Below are 7,268 nucleotides of genomic sequence, written 5' to 3' on the forward strand. Positions count from 1 at the left end.
TTTGATCATGGCCAACTAAAATTAGAGGTGAGCGCAGTACGATTTGGATTGGTTTCACTTCTAAATCACGGCTAAATTAATTTATTATTAAATGACGTGGTTTAGTTCGATTTGAACTTAAATACCAAGCCAAACCGCTAATGGATGGTTTTGTTTGGGCAGTTCGGTGGTTTAGGTCTAAGCTCAATACTATTTTATTTATTTAGTTATTATTTTAGTGGTTTAGCCCAATTATAATATAAATTCATATCAGTTTTCTTTAAAAAGAAAATATTATTTATGAATATTCAAGTGATAGTCTAAACTACAAGAGGAAGAAGAGTTTCACACACATACTTTATCAACGTGCCATCAGGGTTCGAACATGAGACCATCTTATATCCCTTTTTTATTTTTATTTTTATAACTTCATTTTCTAGAACAGGTATATACACACTTTTCAAATCTATTAGTCATGCGACATGAAACACAATTCTATATTTGAAATTTGAAACAAATACATTAAATCTTTCTTCCAATGTTATGAAGCCAAAATCATCAAGGTAATAATCTTAACAATTTCTACCACATATAAAACCAATATTACATTCACCATTCTAATTTTCAAATTTCTAGCATCCTAGAACCATTCAACATTCTATCGAAGTAACAAACTAACAATATAATTATATAAAAGGTTGATATGTGAGGATGAAACATAATAGTACATGATAATTAACAACCAACAAGAAAATATTAGTGCCAACAAATAATAAAATTGCCACATATGCGGCTTATAGATCAAACTAACCGAGCTAATTATAGTTTAACTTAGTTGGTCTAAGATTACATTCAGTGTTGTACCCCAATCAAATTGATCGAATTAATTTGGCAGTTTGAACCGTTCAACTCGTTTGATGCCCACCATTAAAATTTTAATAAATAAAATAAACATACATCAAAATATTCAATGTGATAACGAAGTGATATATATATATATATATATATTTTATAACGGTTAAACTGTTATGTGGTATTATTAATTCACGTATTATAGTATGAGTATATGAGAAGTTGAGTATTATAGTATGAGTGTACGAAAAGTTGTGAATAAAAATTTGTTAGTACTAAGTCTGTCTATTAGCAAACAATGTAAGCATTTGTTGGGGTCTTTTTTCATCGGAAGGGTTGTCAAGGTTTGTTGATTTTTGGACCGCCATAGAGTGGTGAATCAAGCATTCGTTGCCCCTTTTTCTGAGTTAGCGAGAACTAGGCCCAAAGCATCCCGAGGGAGAAGCAAGTTCTAGGGGAATACTTTGTTCTTCTTCCAACGGCTGAGTGTTTTGTGCTGATGTTTCCGGCAGCTAGACGAAGAGTTGGAGATAGTGCATCGATGTTGCACATGCTTGGTACGAGAGTTTGCTTTGGTGAATCAAGATAATACTAGGCTTGGCATGAAAGGCTTCTGGTTTGGGAGCTAAGAGAGAGAGAGAGAGAGAGAGAGAGAGAGAGAGGGAGAGGGGATGGGTGACTTTAGTGGATTTCAAGTAGCTTGACGAAAGTTTCGTCAAGCTCTTGGGTGGCTTGCCAGAAGAGAAAAAATGGGAAGAAATGAAAGATTCCAGAGGTGAGAGGTGATGCTTGCTCAATCTGGATGTGTTTATGGGAAAGAGAGGAAGAAGATGGAAGAACACAGCTTGAAATTGAAGCTTCCAACAATGAGTAAAGATGTTGCTCGCTCTGGATGAGTTGAAGACGACTTGTTGATGTTGATATGAGATATATATGAGCTTGGCATGAGAGCTTGGAGTGTGAGAGCTAAAGACCTACAAGTTTAGCAAATGAGAATGATTGTGCTTGGCTTGGTGTTTGATATGCTTGAGTTTGGGTGGTGAGAATTTATTGTTTGTGGCTATGGCTATAGGGATTTAAGAGTTTCAAGAGAATGAGGATAGGAGAAAAAGCTTGAGGTTTGAAGGCTATGATGTTTATAACTTGGAAGGAAGGAAAAACTTGGAGTTATGCTTGGTGAGGCTTTATAAAGAAGATGATGGATTTCAAGGAGATGAGGTTATGGTTGAGGTGCTTGCAACAGCTAGGAAGGAGGTGTGATGATTGAAGAAGGGGGTTGATGGCTGCTTGGATGCTTGCAGTAGACAAAGCAAGAAGTTGTTGTGCTGCTCCAGCAGCTAAAGGAAGGGCCTGATGGCTAAAGAATGGGGTTGATGGTTGCTGTGTTGCTTGTAGCAGCCGAATAAGAGGGCTTGATGGCTGAAGAAAAATTGGTGCCATTTAACTGAGCCCTGAATGCCAATTTATAGAGGGTGAGGGTTTTCCTTTATTTCCAGTAGGTAAAGGAAGGTGCTGGAACCAGCATATTTCCAATGGTTAAAAGGGAGCACTTGGGCATGCTATTTTCCAGCAGGTGAAGCTAGGTACCATAAACTGATTATTTCCTATGGGTAAAAGGAAGTGCTGGAAACAGTTTGTTTCCAACGGGTAAAGCTAGACATTTGGAAAATGACAATTTCCTATGGATAAAAGGAAGTGCTTGAAAAATTTATCATTTGCTCACCCACATTGGAGAACTCTAAGTAATGGGCTTGGACTTTGGTGCTCCCAGGTAGTTAGCCCAAAGTGTTCATTATCCAAGAGCTTCCGTGGGCCTTGTGGACTTCCATAACCTTCCACACCACAATCCCTTGTGCAAGTCCCGTAAACCACATGACTTGGGTTCATGTGAGCTTGGTAGGTGATTGACATATGAAAAATGTATTATTTGTTTGGCATGACATGTACACTATTTCTATATTTATTTAATAAATTAATTCCCAAAATACAGCTTGAATTAACGCATGACAAACATTATATGTTATGTTGGGCTTTAAATGTCTTTGGGCTTCCCATGACTTTTTTGGGCCTCAACATTAGCCCCCTTGATTATTGAAGCCATTAAGTGGCAGCGAGATGGGCCAAATAATCAATTTCAGCCCAAATAATTGGCAATGGCATGGCATGGCTGCAATATGCATGAAATATCCATGCTTGCTTACTTAGCCGTAGTCGTTTTGTTTTTCTTGGCATGAAGATTAGCATGATTTTGGCAACTACTAGCTTGGTCATATATATATATATATATATGAATGTAACGATAAGCAACTCAAGGATAACCAGTTAAGAGTCTTCGAAATCACAGCCAGGTATTTTCTAGGAAGGTTGGAGGGGTCGCAATGGTCCCGCTTAAAACCCAACCTTCTTAGACACCGAAGGTGTCTCCTTGAAGAGCTTTCCTAGACATTGTAATATCAAAGTTTACCCACTGGGGTTACCAAAAGTTGGCTTATTTTGTGGCATGACAGAGAAGATAAGGCATGGTTGAATTTTAGCCCAAAATAAGTTAGCTTGCGTGATTGATGTGCTTGAGTGACAAGAGATGCTTGATTTGGCATGGTTGTGGTTTACAAGAGTTGCATTGACTTGTGTGTCTGATATTAGTTTTGTATGCTTGATATTGGCTTGCATCCTTGGTTTTGACGTGTATATTTGGTATTAGCATGTATGCTTGATGTTGGCATGTATTCTTGGTATTTGGCTTGGATGCTTGGCATTGGTGTATACACTTGATTTTGGGCTTGTATGCTTGGTATTGGCTTGGTTGCTTGGCTTTCACTTGTATGCTTGGTATTGGCTTGGATGCTTGGCATTGGTGAGTACGCTTGGCATTGGCCTGTATGCTTGGTATTGGCTTGTACACTTAGCTTTGGTTTGTATGCTTGGATGCTTGGTATTGGCCTATATGCTTGGTATTGGCTAAGGTGACACGGTTTAATATAGCTTTTGGACTATTTAGCATGGTGGATGCGCTTGAGTGTTTTAGGTTTTGGCATTGGTGTGGTTGTGGACAGAATTTGAATTGTTTCTATAGCATGACCCTTCTTTAACTCTTTCTTCTCTCTTCAATATTCAAACCCGTGGGTACTGTGTATCAGTACATAAGTTATATTTCAAAAGCTCGGATCAGAAAACTTCCTTGATGAAAATTGTTCATCTGCTCAAGTACTATAGCCTGTAAAATTTGTAGGATTTTTTGAATTTTTTTGATGCCTCAAAGTTGGTCTGCAACTTCTGTATTCATCCATGACTGGTGAGTTTTTGCAGATTCTGCTTTTGCATGTGTCTTTAGCTTCTGATGCTCGGATGATTGCGCTTGCTAAACAAAATTTGCTCAAAATTATGTTGTTTATAACATATCCAAAATTGAGGATCATCCACCCATTGTAATGCTCTCTGCCACCATTTTTCTGAAGCATGTTCATGAGTTGATGTTGATGCCTTTGTTGCATGCTTGTTTTCTATGCTTGAAGCTTGAATTCCATTGCACTTCTCAAAACTAGTGAGTTAGGTACTGAATTTTGAGATTGAGCTTTTGATTTCAGATTCTAGCTTGGTGATAAACAAGACTCATACAAACTTGGAAATGTCTCACAGTAGTTTGTGGGCTGTTCTTTGAACTTTTGAAATGTTTCTCTTGGAATCTGATTTGGAGATTTTGACGCATGAAAATAGACTTTTCCATGGTTGTGTTGGAACTAGTGTTATGCCATTTGAAGGAAAAATGAATTTTTGGTGCAATTTTAAAGGGCTAAGCTGCTGGAATTGTGCAGTTTCTGCTGCATTGCGTGTTTTGGGAATCTGTTTGATATGCTTCCCTAGATCTAAATGCAACGAAATTGTGGAAAAATGAAACTTGATATGTCTAGTTCTAATCTGAAAAGTTTGGGATTTGTTGGTTGTACGTTTGATTTCTAGTGATTTTCTAAAGGTGGGATGTTCCAGCTAGAATAGTTGAAAAACTTGTGTATAAGTTTTGCTTGGCATGTTGCTTTTGTTTGAGAATTTAGCATGTCATTTCTCTTGGTATTGAGTTCTGATTTGGGCATTGCTAGAGCATGATCTTGAGCAATATTATTGTGAGAGCATGATATTGTATGGTTTTGTCGCAAGAGCATGAGTTCTTCAATTTGCTTGAAATGCCTGAATTGCTTGGAATGCTTGAATAAAATGAAATTTCTTGACCTGTGGATTGGTTTTATGCCATGTGAATTTGACAAATATTTGCCGAAGAAACTAGAGGTTGAGATCGACTTTCCCTAATTTCATTTCACTCCCTTCGAATTTGAACCCTAGTCGTCTCTAAATTTCCTCTTCTCCTCGTCTTCGCCTTGAATTTGAGAAACAGAGAGGCCAAAAACCCCACCAAGCCAGGCCAAAAAAAGGAGAAGAAGAGAAACAGAAAGAAAAGAAAGAAGGAACAAAAGAGGAAGAAAAGAAAGAAAAGAGAGAAACGCAAAACAAAAGGAAAATGAGAAACAAAGAGAAAAGACGGAAGGAAAGAAAAGGGAAGAAGAAGGAAAAAAGAAAAAGGTGAGAGAAATGTTTCTCTTCTCTCTATCTTGATATTCTATACAATATTTTAATATTTTAGTGGGAAAATGGGCAAATGGGGTGATGTAATTAATCTTAAATTCTAAATATTAACAACTTTTGATTGTCAAGGGATTTTTTAATATTTTAAATGAGTGTTAATAAATGCCCAAGGTTTCATTTCAGCTTTCACTGCCCAAGGAAACAAAAAACCACGAGCCTTCTTCCTTTCACTCTCCCCTCCTTTTTCTCTATTTCCTCCCTGGTTCTTAGGTTAATAACTAAGTCTGGTTTTATTTTTTAAATTTCTCTCTCCCTCCTTCTCCGTGTTTGTGATGAATCAAGGCTATTTCTCTCTCTTTCTCTACCTTTTTATTTTTTTTATTTTTTTGCAGGTTTGTTATTCCAGGTTTGGTAACCGACCAATACCCCAGCTACCTACGGTAACCGGCACCTCTAGTAACTGTCTTTGTGCGGTGCGGCGTTGGTTTGGATTTTGGCTAAATCGTAGGTAGTCGGCCAGTAAATGGTTTCTTTGTTTCGGTGTGGTTACCGTACCGAAACCACGTATAGTCTGCAAGTTAAGGTCATTTTTTATTGGGTGAGACCCGTTGATACATTGACAAACTTTATAAAACTATAAAGTCTTCTTCTTAATTTACTGTTTTAATTGATAAATCAATTAATTATTTTTATGTTATTTAAAAAGAACTTAGGTAGGAAAAGATTATTGGGGGAGGTGAGAGCAATGGGAAGATGTGTTTTCTTTCCTGCAAATTATGATAAATTCTAATCATAATCATGCCATACAACTTACAAGTATAAGAAAGAAAAGAAACAGCATATGTGGGTTAAGTCATTTGACTAAAGTAATGTATTCGCACTTTTGCATATGAGTTTGATTAGTTTTGAATATCACTTTGTTAGAAGAAAAAAGGGTTTTATGCGGTTTTGCTCCCTAAACTATTTGCATATTGTCAATTTAGCCTCTTAACAATTTTTTCGGTAAATTAAGAACTCCAATTGTTTAAAAATCGCCAATTGAGGCGTACTGTCAATTTTTTCAAATTTCATCCAAATTTTTGTCCAAATAAAGGGTAAATTCATAATTTTAAAAAAATTAAAAAAATTTAAATTTTGAATAAAATAAATATTTAACATTTCAAATTAAATTTTTTTAAAAAAAGAGAGAAAAAAAAAATCAACTCAGCCTCCCCATCATTCTCCCCTCCCCCTCGTTTCCCTTCCGTCTCTCTCACCTTCCTCTTCCCATTTTTCCCCTTCCATCTCCCCCACCCTCTACCTCTAATCTCTCTGTGCCACACCCCAACTCTCTCTTTCTCTCCCTCTCTCTATCTCTCTCTCTCTCTCTCTCAACCCCCATCGACCACACACCCTCTAATTCACCCCATTCACTGAATCAACCTCATAGAACCCCAATTCCTCGACCCAACTTTTAGGTCCCCCCTTCCCCCTCCATCCTTCTCTTCCTTTCTCTCTCCCTCATCCTCTGTTTTTCTCTCTACCTAGAAAACTACCAAGCCCAACGCCACCATACAACTCCGCATCCCCACCCCGCGAGACCCATCCCATCCCGTCCCATCCCAACCCAAGATCCATCCACACTCGATATACATATCACACATCTAGTTATTGTTCATAAGGGTGTCGAACTCAATGAATACAAACCCCAACCCTGGTTTGTTTGAAGACATAGGGGGAAGAGAAAGAGAAATGGAAAACATAGAGGGGGGAAAAGGAGAAAAGGGAAGAGAGACAGAAGGAGAGAGAAAGATGAAGGGATGGGAGGCGGTGACACTAGGGTAGGGTGGAGGCGAGTGGCGTTCATGAGAGGGTAGGGTGGG

Source organism: Prunus dulcis, chromosome 7 (assembly GCF_902201215.1).
Source record: "Prunus dulcis chromosome 7, ALMONDv2, whole genome shotgun sequence".
Classification (NCBI taxonomy): Eukaryota; Viridiplantae; Streptophyta; class Magnoliopsida; order Rosales; family Rosaceae; genus Prunus; species Prunus dulcis.